Source organism: Gallus gallus, chromosome 7 (assembly GCF_016699485.2).
Source record: "Gallus gallus isolate bGalGal1 chromosome 7, bGalGal1.mat.broiler.GRCg7b, whole genome shotgun sequence".
Taxonomy (NCBI): Eukaryota; Metazoa; Chordata; class Aves; order Galliformes; family Phasianidae; genus Gallus; species Gallus gallus.
Window position 1 is genome coordinate 16,881,909 of NC_052538.1, and position 18,111 is coordinate 16,900,019.

General features: G+C 38.6%; 1 long non-coding RNA gene across 2 annotated transcripts; it reads left to right on the plus strand.

Moving 5' to 3' along the window:
* The first annotated feature begins 1,338 nt into the window (after window positions 1–1,338).
* LOC112532816 lies at window positions 1,339–16,776 on the plus strand. Of its 2 annotated transcripts, none has more exons than XR_003076218.3 (3): window positions 1,339–1,993; window positions 9,424–9,550; window positions 15,114–16,776. It is a non-coding gene; the product is annotated as an uncharacterized LOC112532816 (long non-coding RNA). The 2 variants fall into 2 exon arrangements; XR_005861765.2 differs by lacking the exon at window positions 15,114–16,776 and adding an exon at window positions 10,197–10,288.
* The last annotated feature ends 1,335 nt before the right edge of the window (window positions 16,777–18,111 follow it).

Sequence of the window (18,111 nt, forward strand, 5' to 3'; positions counted from 1 at the left end):
AGGAGGTTGCTGAATAGGATGAAAATGACAAACTTGAAAAAGGTAATTTTAAATAAACACCAACCCTCCATAACACTTCCAAGATTAGTCTCTAAAATATCTTCTTGGACTGCCTTTTAAAATGCGGTGGGTTTTGTTGTTGTTTTTGTTTGTTTTTTAATTTTAAATCTATTTAACTCACATTATTTTTTAGAGTTGTCCATCTCTGCTCTTTTGCTGTATGCTTCACATTGTGTATATGTGTACCCAGCTGTGTACATACACGCTTGGATGCATCATGGATTGGTCCACATACCAGGGTCATAAAGTGTTTATGACTCAGACGGATAAAATTGCACCAGCATCATACAGTGAACACAAAACAGACTACCAGCATGTTATAAATATGACTGAATTTAGATTTAAAATAATTGAGCTGAGAATGCACATTGGCGTCAGATTCTGTAAGATCTGTTGAAGTGATCTAGATTTAAATAGGATGTTGTCAGTATGGCTCCTTAACATTCCCTTTAGAGAGCAACTTCTCCTGACATTTTTCTGTCAAGGCTTACTTTTAAAAAATTCCTCTGTTCTCTGATAGTGATTAGAAAAGAGTTATTATTCAGGACTATTTTGACAAGGGATTAACTTTTTGTATATACATGCTTTTACATATGTATTTTCTTGTGTAATTTAGAAAATTTTCAAGTTGAAGAAAATGTTTTGTAAAATGAAATGCTAATATTTGTGGATTTAAACTGTTAAATACAATTAATTTTTATTTGAAAACAGAAACACGAACAATTTATTACTTTGACTAAGAGAACGAATTTTTCATTCAGATAAAATTATGTGAAATGAAGATAAATTCCTGAATTGCCTGTCTGATGTTAGTGGAAAAAATAACTAACGTAAGCAAAAAAAAAAAAAAAAAAAATGGCAGCCAGAGGTCTCTCCTGGTTGGATGGTTTTGTGTCTGGTCCTGATGAGCTACACAGCCATTGAATGATTCATGGGTGACATGTGGGAGCCTTGGAGATCGTCAGCACAGAGAGGGTAGAGTTACTTAATTAAGCTTGTGTTACTTCTTTCATGTGTTAATGTGATTTTCTTTCCTCCCCCCCTTTTTTTTTTCTTCAGTTATTTGGAATTCTTTTAGACTATCTATTAAAATTGTACACATTAAGAACTTCTGCCAAAAGCTGAATAAGTTGAATGTTGCTAAATATAATGCGGATCAATACAAAACAATTTGTGAATCATATTCCTGGGTAAACGGAATTCCTCTTTGGTTCAATTTTATTTCTGCTTCCTCTGAAGAGTAGAGAGTAAGGAAAAATTTGATGTGCCCAGCATGGATACAACATGATCCGCATATTGTCCTGTGAACATACCCGGATGAATCAAGGTTGTCAATACTTCCAACTTAACTGGATTTTGTGACACTGAAAATTGTGATTTCTGTATTTGTCATCTAGGTTCTTAATGTCTTAATTCCTAGAATCAATGGATTATTTGAAAATTTTAGCTTTTTCTTTTCTTGTTTTCCATTTCCTTTGTGTTTGTTTATTTATTTATTTCAATTTCTTTTCTTTCTTTTTCCCTGAGATAGCAGCAAGATTTCCTCATTTCCCAGCGACAGGACCCAAGTTGTATCCCAGCACCGTAACGAATCATATGAACCACCCTGTTTGGATGATGCCAACTGAGTCCTCGTGAGCTCAAGGGAGAAGCAGAGAAGGTAGTATACAAAAGAGGACCACGTGAGGACAGACAAGAGGTCCTGGGTCTCTTGCTGCTGCTGCAGAATTTTCTGCTACCTGATCTCAACAGGTCTTCGCCCTCTGCAAACAAAATGAGCACCGTGAACCAACGATCCAGAGCACGCAGTTTACTAAGATGTCTTAAACTCAGATTCTTTCTTCCAGTCTATTGAGAATGATTGTTTGAACTCAGAAGTCAAGACTATGGTGCCAAATTGAATTCTGGCTAACTCTGAAATCCAGCATTTCAGGTAAGCACAAGTACAAACTGTGGAGGCATAAGCCTTCCTTTCCTAAAACTGTTTAAAAATACATATATTGATGTATTGTTCATGAATCAGATGCTAAGAATTTTTCGTTTGGTTAGATTTTGTTTGGTGTTTGTTTTTTTTCAAGGGAAGGTGTTTTGCAACTTTGTAGAAAAGAATACATTTTATATTCACAGGAGAAGGGCTTGTTTTTAAGTGATGGCTTCATTCAATGCAAAAGGTAGCAGTTGTTGCCACAGGGATGAAATGCCCACTAAAGATGGCAATTTTGCTAGCACTATGGGATTTCTGGGTATGCAGTGAATTCAACCACGAAAAACTGTTTTTTGGCAGAAACATGCACTTTGTCCTAGATTCAGTTTATAAATATCACTCAAAATATCATTGTCTTTTTCAGTCTGTGTGATTACTCTCAAGACAAGAAATGTGCATTTCCACACAGCTTGAAAGCTGTGATCCTTGAAAACCCATCTTTATTCTCTGTCAAGGATGACTGGAGTAGATTACACTGGAGTATTAAAAATACCAGACCAGAAAAACTTTGAACCATTTCTGTAACTAAGCTACCATAATAACGACAACTTTTTTGCCATCTAGAATGTGGAAAAAGTGCCAGATTTCTTACTTCTTTCTTATAAATAATCATTTTATTACTGTAGGAGAATTTACTTCTTCCTTGAAATCTGCATTTATCAATAGCACTAGCATTGTAAAAATAATTATATTTAAATGACAGAACTAAATATTGTGTCAGAGGTATGAAGCAAATGGCATTGTTACCAATTTCTTGAAGAATAATTTGTTTCATGAAAGCTACTTTTTCAGCTTATGAAACCCAGCGGGACCTTTCTGTCAACAAGCTATTACTTTCAAGTAAGTTACATAATCCCATAGTGTTCCTGTATTTCATGTGGGTATGTACCCATTACGTCCCTGCTCAAAAAAGTTCTTAGTATTAGGCCCCTGCGTTTTTCTGCATATTAATGTTGATCATTGGAGAGAAAAAAAAGAAAAAAGAAAAAAAAATATTCCAAGAAAGAAAAAATGAAAAAGAAAGCAGCAGTTAAGCCATTCAGCTATTCACCTGCACTCTACTCACTTGGCTACCTCCATTCTGCTACTTCCCACACACATTTCCATCCTCCACCTGAACAACCTACAATTATCTTTATAATAAACCACTATATTTGTAATAATGGAGCCTGGAGCATCATCTATCAGTTTGCCTTAAACTTCCCACTGAACGGCCCTGTCTTCAGTTATTAATATGAATGAATTTCAAATACTTAATAGAATTTCTATTACTTATAACCTTTATCCGAATGAATTTTCCCTACATGTTCAACTCAGTCTGAAATTTTGGGAAAACCGCCACCAAAACATTTCAGCTATTTTCAACAGAAACGCTGAGGCAAGGAGTGTGAATTTGTTCAAGCTAAAGTACTCTTGTGACTGCTTATCTAAGACTCTTAAAAAAATTTCTAGTAGTTGGATCGGGGCTCTAAACGTGATCAAAACACAGATTTTTGACAAATCTGTGAAATTCTACCCACCTTCAGCTACGTTAGAACCACATGAGCTGTGTATAGTTATGGCAGTCTTAACAGCTCTGTCTAAAACCTGAAAAGCCTGCCCTGAAGTTGTAGGTGGCATACCAGGGTTTTGCATTCAGTACCATTTTTCAGTTCAACTGAGAATTGCACTGTCCAAGTCTGGGCCCTAGAAACCAAGGGTACTTATTATTGCTTCTTGTTCTTTTTTTTTTTTTTTCCCCTGTATCTTTGCAGGGCCTAGAAGCTCCAGTTATGAGCCAGAACTCCCCCATCGAGGTGCTGCAAATAGCCTGGCCCTTGCTGCGGCTTCTGAAGGCAAGGGAAGTTCTGAGGGGGGATTTGAAAAGGAAGAACGTGAAAGCTTTGCAGATACCGATAGACAATTCCTTCCCCAAGTGTGAGGGGCAACAGAAGAAAGTGTAACGGGGCTTGTTTGAAAGGATTGCAGTCAGAGGAAGGTACCTTGGCTCATAGACTAATTGGGAGCAAGAGCTGACCTTTTGATATTGAACATGAGAGGGTCAGTGGTGAGCAGATAGGCCACAAAGGGCTTTGAAAGTCAAGACAAGTCATTTGTGTCTAATTCGACTGAGAGGGCTACAGAGAGCCAGACTGAGGGAGGGGCAAGGGAAGGAGATTTGTGTCAAGAGCTTGAGAGAGAGGGGGCTGAGACTGGAGGCGGGAGAGGGAGTTGGGAGAGCAGGGGAAGTGGCTGGACAATCTGAGATCAGCAGTAGCAACAAAAGGGGGAGGGAGGGTGGGATGTTTGAAGCAACCTTCGTATGAATGAAAGCTTGACAGAAATGGCAGCAGTTTCTGAATTATTATAATATATTCCAGAGACATGCCAATTCGGGAGTTCACAATGCAGCTGTTGTTTCTAGGGGAATGAGAAATTATTTTACCAATTTATGCAAAGGACTATTAAAAAGGTGGCAGACGAATTAAAAATACCTCCATAAAAAGGAAAGTTAATTGCTCCATAAAATGACTCACTGAGTGGTTCAAAAGTCTTCTCATGCATAAATATCAAAGTTTTACTGTTTGGGTATTTTTTGTTTGCTCCCTCATACTGAAACAATACTTCTCGCAGGCCACTACCTCCAGAAATAGTAGTAGATGTATAATTGGACATTATTAAACAAATCTCCTGCTCTTAGCTTCCCGGAATTCTGGGAACTGAAAGGCGGATCTTCATTTCCATTTTCTGGATTTACCCGTGGACATTTGGTCAAAGTATTCATTATGTGCCTACTCTTCACTTTACCTTTGGGACTGTCAGGGGCATAACTTTCCTGGAGAAAGGATCTCTAGTCACCAAAACCATGTATGCATACTTTCAAATTCACTGTGTAAGTTATCAAGCTAAAGTAGTAAGTGTTATGTTCAATGGGCTTCCGGTGTGCTTAAAATGTTATGCTAACGTATGGACATTATAACCATCCACCATTCCCTGTGAAGTTTCTGATTCTGTTCCTCGTATGACCCCATAAGGAGACAATTCCAGAAATCTGTTGCTGCCTCCAAGCCATAGTTGTGGCTAGCAGTGTTCTATACAGTAGAATACATAATTAATTATCTCAGCTCTCTTTTATTGTTCCTGTTGCACAATGTGCTTGTTTCAATGATGTCCAAAAGTACAGTGAAGTGTGGGCTCCATTCTAATGGGTAATGGAACTAAAATGATGCTTGTTTGTGGGAACTGTCTAGTTGTTCATTTTAACATAGAGGCTGATTTCAAAGCAGGGCTCTGCAAAGAATCAAGCATCGACAGAATTTGCGGGGGTGCCTCTTACACATGTGGGTGGCTGGTAATAAATTACAGACCTGTTCTTTTATTTCTAAAGCAACAGCTGGATGTTATAGTTAGGCAGGTGTCTATAAACCCCAACTTCTCAACTCCTAAAAGGAGAGTAGTTTTCCTGAAGGGATGAATAAACTAGCTGCCAAACTTGGGAGAAAAGAGAACTCTGGGTATCCTTAAGTTTCACATGCATCTTAAATACAATAAGTCAGTATAGCTCCATTTTCTATTGACATTTTCTATTAACATTTAGATAGTGTGAGTAACATATTATCAGAGAATAATGTCATAGTCTCTTCATGGATGCTGATCTGAACAAGGCAGTGTTATGCTTGATCCTCATGAAAGGATGGAAAAGGAATAATTAAACAAATTATGTTATATCCAGTGAGGATGTGGTGACCGGTCCACAAACACTTTTACTGAAATGGCCACTTAACCAAGAAGTCTTTCTATCTTTGTAAAGCACAGGTGGCAAGAACACAGGAGGTTGCTGGATGGTAAAACTGTGAGTGTGAGAAGAAATGGGAATGCAAATATTGATTCCCAACATAAAATAAAAGCTGGAAAACAATTATGCTTCCCATCAAATATCTGCTTTACCTCCAGCTGGTCTGGAAGGTTGCATTAGCTGGGAATTTCAGTGGGAATGTGTCTCTAGAGAGATGGAAAATGCAAAAGCATTGTTAGTAGCACAAGATTTCCTGTGCTTTTCTGTTTCTGTTTATATTATTTATGTGTATATTATCTATATTTATAAGTGGATGTGTTTGCCTTGGGCACGAGTTCATATGAAGGCTTGCTTGTGGACTGGTAAAAGAGAAAATGGTTTTATTTGGATGGATGACTTTTATGTATTGTGGCGTATCACCTTCTATCCGCAGGGAACCTTATTCTAGATACGCTTAGGGAAAGATGCAGATTATGTCATAATATGAGTGCTTTGGTCAGCATTGCCTTCAAGGTGTTGTCCATGAACAAGTCATCACTTCCTAAATGAGGCTGATTTACGTGTCGAAAGTGTGACAACGCTGTGAAGAATCAAGGAACAAGTTACGCTCTTCAGCTGTCAGGAGAGCCCAGTCCAATGCAGCTTCCCTTGTCATTTCAGTGATCCTCCTTTGCTGTACTGTAGCACGACAGGATGAGCTGCTGCCCAACCTGATTATTTTTTTCTCCTTTCTTGTCCCTATTTGTTGCTCACATCTGACTTCACATCTGTGATTTCACAGACCCACAATACTAACTTCCTCCTGCTGTCTTTGCCTCTCAGAATATCCTGTCTGGTTCTGCTCCACTGCCCTGGCATCCCACACAATTATTCTCTCAATCCCAAGCAATACCTCATGACTACCTCAACATTCTATGCAAACCTATCTTCTTATGCTTACTCGACTCTTCAGTGACAGGATTTTAAAAACAAAACAAAAAAACTTATAAAATCTGTGCAAGATTCTTCATTTTTTCCTATTGTGCTTAGTTGCATAAGCTGGAGTAACTATTTGAGCTTTCATCTTTACTCAAGATCAGGTATAATTACATACTTTTTCTATAATAGCAAACAAACACTTTTTTCTGACCCACTTTCTGCTCCCTGTTCCCTGAGGAGAATCCTGGATGATTATCCTGCCTTGAATTGTTCACACGATCAGGATGAAAACTTCTGTTCTGAAAACATGGTCCTTGACGGCCTCACCTATTATTTCATTTTTCTTTGACCTTTCGTGGTAACTCTTTGGTGCCATTTTGCACCTGTCTTCTCTGTATAAAAAATAAGTTTTCATGATATTTTTCTTCTATCAATTTGTCAAGCAGGTATCTAAAATTAGCTATGAAAAACCGTCCTTTGTAGAGGATGAGTAACATTTTTTCATAACATCTCATGATACCAGTCAATTCTGAAGAGCACCACTCACGAGCAGTTTGAGTAACACTGCACATGCTCAATTGTTAATGCACACAAACTTTAGTTACCAATCTATGCTAATTCCTTGATATATATATTGTAAGCTTTCTGCCTGCTGCCCTCTTATTTTGTGATCTCAGCTAGTGTTCAAGATGCTGAAAGAACCTGATCATGCTATTTTTTTTTTTTTTTTACAACAAAATATATTTTTCAGGTCACATTTTAAAAACGCTCCTCCTCAATAGCCACTCCCCCACCAAAAGCTGATAAAAATTTAAAAGATGGATGAGTTTGATTTATGATGCTAGAGCAATTTGGCTCTAAATATGAATTAGAATTATGAAATGAAATGTCCCAAAAGGTGTCTGTACACCAGCTTGTAAGGACAACATAATCTGCCATACAAAGAGAAGGGATGTCTCTTTATCAGAGGACCAAGACTTGAAATATGTCAGTGCTCTTTGATTTTATTTACTCAACAGTGTCTTGAAGCCAGCGATAAAAACACTTTAAATACAACAAAGTGAAGAACAAGGTCCAGAAAGACTTTGTAGAAACAAATTACTCCTGTCTTTTTCCTCAGTTACCTCCATCTGTGAAATGGGAATGGCCTGTTTGTCAGAGCATACTTGTGAGACATAATTCATTAATGCCTATGAAATGATTTGAGAACATCAAATGGAAGTCTCTGTTCAAGTATCAGGTATTGTTAGCTCTGAAACAAAAGCTATTTTATATTGCTGTATCAGGAGCTACTTAAAGTCTCTTATTCTATACAAATAAAAGAGTGGTACGTGAGTGACATTCTCTTGTCTTAATAGGGTAGCCTCTCCGCAGTGCTGGAGGAGCAGCTTGTAGTGTGGAAATGACATTAGGGAGCGCTGCTAACACACTGAGCAGAATGACCCATTCCAGAAATGTTTTGATTTAGGGAGTCAGAGAACCGGGAAAGAGAGAAGAGAGATGAGAAAAGAAAGAAAGGCAAGAAGAAGGTGGTCAGGGCAGGAGGGAGGAGAAGGAGCAAAAAGGTGGAAGGAAGGCAGAGCAGGGCAGGTAACCTAAAAAACAGACAAGGAGGTAAAAGGGCAAGAAATTATAAACTGGCCTTTTAATTAAAATAAAGTGTCAGTTGAACGTGTTTATTGCAAAAAGCCACACAACTTAGAAAAACAAGGCTGTAATGCCATCTTGGGGTTTCTGATGACATCTCAATCCAGCAGAGCTCTGCTCATTTGGTTTGTGAATGTCAACAGAAACCCCTTGATTCCAATTGAGACTCACAGCTACCTTTCATTGATTCCGTATTATTTCAACAGTGGAAAAATAGCACCTTTATTTTCACAGCCAAAGTATCTCACACTGTGATAGAAATGTACATGTGCTTATTGAATATCATCTCTGTTCATTTTTACCTAACTTCTTTGTTGTCACTATGGATTAGAAAGATACGCGTTCTTTTGCAGCTATCACGTGAAAGACAATTTGTCAAATATACTGTAGTCCAAGACTTCACTGGGCTAAGAGATACAGGCTATTCTGTCCAGCTGTCTTCCGCTGTTTATTACTTTAAGCTCACTTTATCGGTATAAAAATTACCCCAAACAAGCCTCTTATTGAGCCTTCTGAGTTGTATGCATTTCTCTTGTATTTCACAGACAGAATAATCAAGCTGGAGTAAAATCTGTTTTGTGAGATGATTAAGAATATGCATCATTTATTCATGAGTATGCATGAAGGTCTGAGTCCAACCTTGTAGCATGCAGAAAGTCTCCACGTTTTGCTGAAATAGAGGAGATTCAAACATGAAATCTGTGACCATCTTGTCTCTTTCAAGCTTATCTTTGAAGAGTTCAGGTGCATAGCAAATGCCATTGTAAAATACACACGCTGAGCTGTACTATCCTGTGCTTGTATCAAAAAAGCTGCATGAATTAATTGCATCAAAGACATTATGGGGGTTCACAGTGTGTGATGACAATTGAAAAGGCCAACAGTTAAGTTGTAAAGATTTTTATCCTGTATATAATGCTCCTGAAATAGACACTGAGAAATATTCACGTGATTACATCTTTCCAATTGGAGTTTTTTTCCTTAGAAACGAACAGCAACAACAAAAAACTTGAAGGTGTAACTTTCTTTGTCCTCACAGGTAGGAAGACTTTTCTCAGTTTCTCAGCAAAATCTTCATGACTTCACTCTGAAATGATTATTTCTCATTCTGCTTGTGAAGGACGTGGAGAAAACAGATCCCTCGCCTAACCACAGCAGCTTTCTGTGTAAGTGCAGATTTCGTCATACTCTCATCTCTTTTCTAAGCAGTGTTTTCAATTTTTCCCCATTGGTCATGTTTTCTAAATTGCTCTAAGTTTTTGTTGCGTTCTTATGGCGTGCAGTAAAAAAGCAGTAGTCAATACAGCTTTTGAAGAGTGATGCCAAAAACTGGCCATCGGTTTTCTTGCTGAGACCTTCTAAGTACTGCATGGATGACCTCTGGTGTCCTGCTCAGATCCTGCTGCTAAGACATTCCAGAATGATTGCCTTTTGTTTTTCCAATTACGGCCCCTTCTCTACCTTTGGCATTCTCCACCTGATTCGGGTATGCAGTGCTGCTGTCTGTCCAAGTACTCTTTATTTTGTATTTGCATATTTGATACTTGCTACCTAAGTTTAGGATTTTGTCTTGATACTACAATCTTCTTCTACAAACTTCTTGCACAATGTCAGGCACAACCCTCTGGCTAGGGGTACATATTTGGTTCTTTGAATTGCAGTGAAGCTCCATCATCAGTTCAGTAGAAGGCTCTTCTTATTTATCTTAAATGAATTTCTATATGTTAGTTCCAATTTTGGGGAGAAGGTGGGTAAAGCATTTTGATTTTAGAATTTAAAAATTGTTCTTTTTCCTTTTTTTTTTTTCCTTAGCGGCGAGCACTTTATTCCAACAGTCTTTAATCGTCAAAACTTTGCTGAAAACATCAAGAGTTATATGAAGACACACTTGACCTGAAGTGAAGTATCAGGAGTTTTTAAACATTAAACTTATAGTGTATATTAGTATGAAACTAAGTTGAGCAGAACCCATTAATGTCACAGTGATCGGTTACCAATGGAAATAAATAATTCATGATGAAGGGAATTAGTCTAATTAGCAGGCAGTTTGAGTCCTTTGATAAAACCCAGCTCTAATTCCGTGAAGGGCAGGAAGTGCTGTCATCAGTCAGCCCTGAAAAGATTAGCATCTATTATGAATGAGGTTAGACACCCTAGTGAAGTCATGTGTGTCCTGGAGACAAACTTAATATGTTCCAGAATGGGACACAGTTTGTCTCACCAACACATCATGATTCCTACTGGGCTATTGTATGTAATAACAAGCAAAGATCAGTGCTCCTTCTTATCATTCTCCCCCTGTCCATCATTCTGACAACTGTGCAAATACATTTTCCATGCAAAGCAGGGAATGTGCCCTGAATACATGTAAAATTGCATGAGATGTCAAAGAAAATGTGTTGCCTTTTCTCAACAACGTAAAACCAAACCAACCAAAATACCAGTGAACTAAAGAATGCTTAAAACACATCTGGCAAATACGTGGGGTGTACTGGGAGGTGTATCGGCGCAGAAGTGTATTGATTCCATTTGGAAACACTATTGCCGTCTGTCACGAGATGCACTGATAAAGCTGTCGCTTTGCTGTGAATGATAGCAGGGCTTCAAAAATAAGTGGTGACGCTATAGGTTTACAGTATTGGGTGGATGTATAAAAGTAAAGTAGCAACCTGAAAAAATACCTGGAGTTCTGGAGTTAAGGTCAAAGAAATAGAAAAGATCCTTGTGCATTTTCATTTAGAGGAGACTAGCTGTGAGCTGTGCAAGCTTCACAGTTTTGTACTATATGCTGACGCAACATCAGCTGTGTTTCCATTTTTGCTTATGAGCCTTTTGAAATTATATGTTTCCGTTTTGCAATTTGATGCAATAATGAAGAAACTCCACATTTGTACGTTATTGTATTGCCTGTTTTTATTGTAGGAAATTAATTGCTCCTTTTATTTATGTTATTAAGGGGGGCGAAAACAATTTTGCACTATTTTATCATTTGCTGTAATAATTATCATACTGGTAATACAACGGAAGCATTAGAAAAGGAGTATATTATGTTCAAATGCATGAACAGCACTTAATATGCTATCCCTTGTGGCTGGGGAATGCTGGTATTCAAAAGTACACTGAGAAAGGTAACAATAAGCTGCTAATAATACCCATGATGAGCTTAAGTTGATTTATAATTTAGAAATGAGGAGGAAAAGAATCAGTATAGTCAACACAAGAAATGATTTTTATAGAAACAGAATAGTATAATAGCTCAGCTGTCCAAACACTAAATAACAATGGAGCACTGATATTCCAGAGAGTATCAGAATCAAGTGCCATACTAACTTCAAGTAGATTTGTGGATTAGGTTAAAAAAAAAAAAAAGGGGACCTTCTCTGAAGGGTTTATTGCTCTGAGCTCCTAGAGGAAAGAAGATATACAAGGTAGCCTGCCTTGATTTGTTCATTTTTGTCCGGAATTTGCAAGCTAGTAAATTAGACAAAATTCAGTTGAATGAGTATTTTTCAATTTGATCATATCATGTCTTATTCTGTGGGCACATTCTAAGATGACCTGTGGTGTGGGTGTGCCTTAGGCTAGTTCATTCATTTCATTAGAGTGAGTTTCTTTACGTGTGAATGGCTCCACACTGTACCTACCGTTGTTATTGCTGTGTTGGTGGGGTGTGGTCCTTAGAAGGAGAAAATCTATATTCTGCAAAAATTGCAGTATTATGTACCAGTTTAGGTAACTGACCAGTATACCCTGAAGCCACATAGAACAATTAGAACGAAGAGAAGAGAGTAACAAAAATATGTCACAATACAGGGGAACTTCTTATATAATTCACTGTCATACATTAAGTCCCTTGTGGAGTTCACAGGCTGTTTGGTGCACTTCTTTCACATTAAAAATACTAATGAGTATGAACAAGAATTTATCAAAATCTCATTTCTTCCATATACTCCAGTAACACCTATACCACGCAATGCTTTGTTAGTAACTGCTAAAGAGAGGAGTGATGAATTCTTTCTTCCTAAAGCTCACGTCAGTTGTCTTCTACCTGCCCTGTCCTGACCTGTGTAAGGATAAGTGCCTCAACACTACACATACTTTGCCTTATTTGACTGTGAAGAGCCACTGACTTTTCAGCAGCTGGTGCTGTGTTTTCCTTTTTTTTTTTCCAGATTTTTCCCTTCAGAATTGATATGAAGTGCAAGGGCAGGGTCAAAGGCTGGGTGCATCCAGCTTTGCGCTGTGCTTTGAGGTTTCCACTAGGCACTGCTTGACACAAGTTGGTACATCATGGCGGTACTGGGTTGCACATCAGAGACAAATACAGCCCTTTCAGTAAGCAGCTACAAATAGCTATACATCTTAGTTGTTTTCCCACTGAATGAAGATACTGCAGGGAAACTGTTAGGTCACAGCTCAAACTGGTGATTGAACACATCTGAAGGGGTATGCTTGGCCCAGGGAGCACAAACTGTTTGCACCTGTGCTCCGCAGGTGACCAGAAGGGTCCCTGGGCTCATGGACAGGCTGGTCACTGAATGGAGAGCATCTCTTAGATTAGACCTAGAAGAGGTCTAATCTATCTAGATAGATCTATAGATAGATACAGATGGGTATAGATAGATATAGATAGGTCTATCTATCTTAGATAGACCTGTTAGACCTAGGCTGTTTCCTGAGAAGGTGTGCTATGTTGCCAGAGATCCCCTTCACCAGTTGGGTTAGTTCAGCTCTTTTTTCTGTATGTGACTATGGGCCTATCTGCAAATACTTTTTCTTGTACCACTGAGAACCTGTCAGAAACAATTTTGGCTCTTTGTAAGCAGAACATATACATACTGCAAGTGCACCCAGAATTAAAGTTCTTTATCTGCTGATTTTTCTTGAACAATGTGTTTAAACAGTACACTACTCTTATTGTCTATTTTCTTTTGCTTTTACTACCAGGAGGGCAACACAGGGAAACAGCTAATGGCACAGTATGTCTGACTCTTATAGCATACTTGCATTCCTGTGGCAAAACCCAAGTCCTTCTGGGACAGATAGAGTTGCTGTATGAGAAACAGAGGAAGTCACCATCATTCCCATGTCACGTGACAAAGTGATCACACACCCCCAGGCAGCTATTCTGCTAAGGAGCTGCTCTTTCTCCTTGTTCTAAAATAAGTGAGTTCCGCAGCACTTGGATATTCTACGAACAGGCAAACCAGCAAAAGAAGCTCCTTTCACCAAGACACTCCTTATCTCATCAGCTTTCTCACCAATCCCCTCAACCAAGGCATCTTTCTGGCTTGTCATCCTTTAATCAATTCTTCTCCATCCTGCTATTTTGTAATGGGTGTTTGCATGCGTATCCCCACATCTCTTATTGTCCTTAATCACTCATACCCTTCTACAACACCAGTATGGTGAGATATTGCAGTGGAAGGCACATCATCTGCATTCACAACTAAATCTGTAACACACCGAACCATTTTCGAGGCTTACAAAAGTGAGTGTAAGGTCCCTGTATTACTCCATTCTGTTCTTTCTGCATGTTTTTATTCAGGACCTCTTGTCATGCTTACCACTGTAAACTGTCGCTTTTGTTTAGATCCTCCTGTAAATAACACAGAGCTAAAATTGTTCTCATGAGTATTACACACTGGTGAAGCGCCCGTTCTCAGATGTCTCTGATGCACAGTGGTTATAATGTGCTATATTAACTAAATCAACTGCTGCCCACTGTCCCTATTTCAGATAAGCTTGTGTTCTCATATACTATCTGCTTCTATTGGACAGAAATACATAGCAGAAAAATACATTTCCCAAGTTTCCCAATTCACCATAACATTAGTGTATGTTTTTCTACAAGTAAAGTAAATTCAGGCACTATAACTCAAAAAGATTTCAGCAACTCCTAGAGGGCAATGAATTGCAGCAGCGAAAGGAGAAAATGCACAGATTAGAGTGACATCACGTTATGCCCCGGTCTTTGCATACGTTTGTCTGCATCGAACAAAGTTTACTTCATATAGGTAGGGCAACAGGATGGAGAGGGACTGAAGTAAAGTTACAGTAATTATTGTCAGGAAGTTGTTCAATTATAGGAATTCCATTGATGGAAGTGTAAAAGCATAGCGGCATGACAGGTGGGAGAAATAAGGGATCATGGAGGCTACTATTACAAGGATATAGAGAAAACAGTAGAGTGTGAAGTTGGTAGCATACTCTGAAAGAACTGAGCCCCCATTAAAAAGAAGCTGGAATATGAAACGACCAAAACAATAGTGATGCAGCTAAGTCTTTGAAACAGTACTGAGAGATAATGTTTCTGGCATTAGAGGCAAGTGAGCTTTTTGCTGCCTTAGTTCTAACTAGTTGTAGTTCATATCATACTCTACCTGTCATCACTGAGTTTGCAAGTGAAAAATGCACTTCATGCTATCTCCAGACAGAATGTTCTGAGGGCATTTCTTGTCTTTTGAACAGAATGGAAAGCCTGTTTAAAAGTAGGCACTCTATATATTGCACTCCTTATGATCTGAAGAGGAAAGAGATTCACATGATCACCAAGATGCTCCCTGTGGCAAGTCTGCAGTCCTGGTCAATGGGAAGCTTTTGGTCATTCAATGACATGAAATATAGTGTAAATAGCTGCAGCAAATTTAGCTCTTAAGAATTCTTTAATTACACCAGATATTATATTTATTTGCTGACGATTGTCTCCATATCTAATTTTTTTTCCAGCTCCAGCTGTTTCCCTAGCAGTGCTTCAGGTCCTCTTCTGTACTGATGCTTTTCTTCAGACTCACAGCATCACCTGCAGCCTGCTGAGAGCTCCTCTGAAAGAAGCAGCAGTGAGAACTCACTGGTAGTAGCATGCTCTTTCAGTTACTACACTACTACTCAGGCTCTTGTCTGACTTTTTTTTCCCCCATAAAGAAATGGGGAGGAGGGGGAAAGAGATCTGGTGCATGTGTCTATCAACTGAACTCAGATACCACCTGGCTCAAACACAACACATACAATTTCTCTGTTGCACACCACACTGCAGCTTTTTGACAGAAGTGGCTGTTAAAGTGTTTGTCTCCAAACTGAGTAACCATATGACCTTCTCCTGCAATATCATCTATAAGAATGTAAATTGTATTTTACCAGCACACCAAAATTTTGAAGCTAACAAACCTTCTCTGAGCAGTGTACTGTAACTTCTGTTCCATAATTAAACCAGTATCCCACTCCTGGACAGGTTCACTCCGTTTTCCCTTCCTTTGAGTAATACACCTTCAGACCAGTGCCTTGTTTTGATCTATTACAATGATAGACTGAAGAGTTCATGTAATACATCATCACAGTCAGCTGTTGCTGGACGCCAAGGATTGAGAGACTGAGCCAGCTGTTTTTTGATGTATTCTGGTAATGCATCACTGGACTATGGAAACTGATAATGTATTACTTCAAAAATGACACTACCCAGAAAAGAGAGTCCAGAGGTGCAGATTCTGTATAATGAGCCATTCAAAGTACTACGTAGGGCTGCAAACTCCTGGAACAAGATGTTGGTAATAAATCAGCTTTCTGCAGTATTACATTAACAGCGCGCCTAGATGGGTACCCACAGATACTGTTGTGTGTAACCTGATTTCCAGTACTTCTTTGTGATTCTGCTTTTGTTCAGATCAAAGATAACCCTAGCAGCAGCAGTTCTACCTTCTCTTACAACAAAACGGTTCACAATACAAGCAATCCAGAACAAGGGATAGGGCAGATGTATTGTCTCAAGAGATTCAAAGAGTTGGGATTCCTCCTCAGTTTGGAGCACTGTTAGAGCCACTCAGATGCTGCTGTTTCAGTGGACTGAGCCCATCTCTGTAAATGCTCTTTCCCTTTGCCCTTGATGGTACTATTGTGTCCCATAGGTGTAAAATGGGCTGGCTGAGAGCACTGCAGTTGCGTTGACTTTTCTTGTGAATTGACTAAAGGGGAGGAAGTCTCCTTTGGCCATCTCTTCATCCTCTCTCTGTTCCTCCTTCCTCTGCCATGCATAGAATCAAGGCTAACAATAACTTGTCCCCAGTTCTGAATGTAAATTAGAAAGAAAATTATTGCAACAGGTAACATTTTAATCATTTGCCTGCCAAACTATCTCCTTGATAAAGCAGGCTTGTGTATGAGTAAAAGTAACATTTCCTGTGAATTTGCTTTTAGCCTCAGGACCATCAACCACTTCACTGCCTTGGCATGTATGACTGTTAATGAAGTAAGCATCACATACGAGCAGAATGAAGTCATTATAGTCGCACGACACCCAAGAGCTATCTGGAACAAATCAAAATCTGTCAAACTCTGCTTGGGATGAAGATAAGAGATTCTAAAGAGGAAAGCTGAAAAATGATGTTTTTTAAAGCTGTTAACTACATTTCTTCTGGTAGTTCTTCCAAACACTTTGTAGAGGTTTTTGTTTGTTTGCTTGTTTTATAGAGTATTCTATAAATTTGCATGTGTAAACCTCATTATATCACTGGCAAAGCCCCAAAGCTAAACAGATCCTGCCCTCAAACTTTATTCTTTAGCTATGGGAGTTTTATGCTGCAGAGAACAGCGAAGTATATTTCCCTATGAGTAAGTGTGCCTTTCTTTCTGTAGTCAGACAGAATAAATCATGGTACTACAAGACATTAGGCATGGCTTTGTGGTGTATGATTCTGAGTCAAAAACATTCCAACGTCGTATACACAATGATCTATACCAGTACTACTCATGCTGCTGCCTCAAACTTAATACAAGATTTTTGAAGAGTAGCTTTTCCTGGCAGAGTTCATATTGGGTTGGGTAGTTTCACAGCTTATCCTTTCACAGATTCCATAAGCCTAACATAAATATAGTGTTAAGTACTAGGACTTTGCCAGCAAAACCATGACTGTGTGCTCAGATCTCATCTATTGCCAATGCCATCATCTGTTCTCTTAATCTTCAGTATTCCAGGAAGCTGCTATTATCAGCCTCTGCCTTTCATCTTAAAGCCAGTGCTTAGCACTTCGCAAGGGCAAGTTCCAGTGAATCACATCTGTAATTTATTTCCTGCAGTTGATTGTGGGTATAAAATTCCAAGTGCAAATGATCTTAATAACCCACCAAGGATTTCTGCATTATAAAAAAAGAAACAAGAATTTTCTGTGCTTACTTTCTCAGACCACCTCCCCAAGATTATATACCTGATTGGCAATCAACCTTGAAATATCACAGAAACATTTTACTCAGTTTTGGCAGCTCATCTATCATTTTACGTTACTTTTAAAGATATTTTTGCTTTTTCTTAAGAAATTCTTGTTACAGGATACATAGGGCAGAAGATAACATGTTTGGAGTTAGGCTTGCAAGGGACCAGTGAAGAATGTCAGGTGTACACTCCCTCTGTGACACCATTTTGTCACAGTTAAATAACTGAATATCTCCTTAAATGAGACTTCATGGAAATTGTAGTTCTGAACATGCAGTCAGCTCATGTATGGCTTAACAAGTGCTGCCATGAGCCAAATGACACGCAACCATTTTTCTAAAATTCTGCTTTCCTCCTACTATTAGACACGGAGATATGACTTTCTCTTTTAAGCTCTGGCACACAACAAGCATCTCACCTCTGCTCTGTGTGGAACAACCACAAAATTTGCATTCAGCTCTCATTATAAACTTATTTCTCAAGTTTCTTACCCAAATAATTGCTTAGTATTATTACAGTGATCAT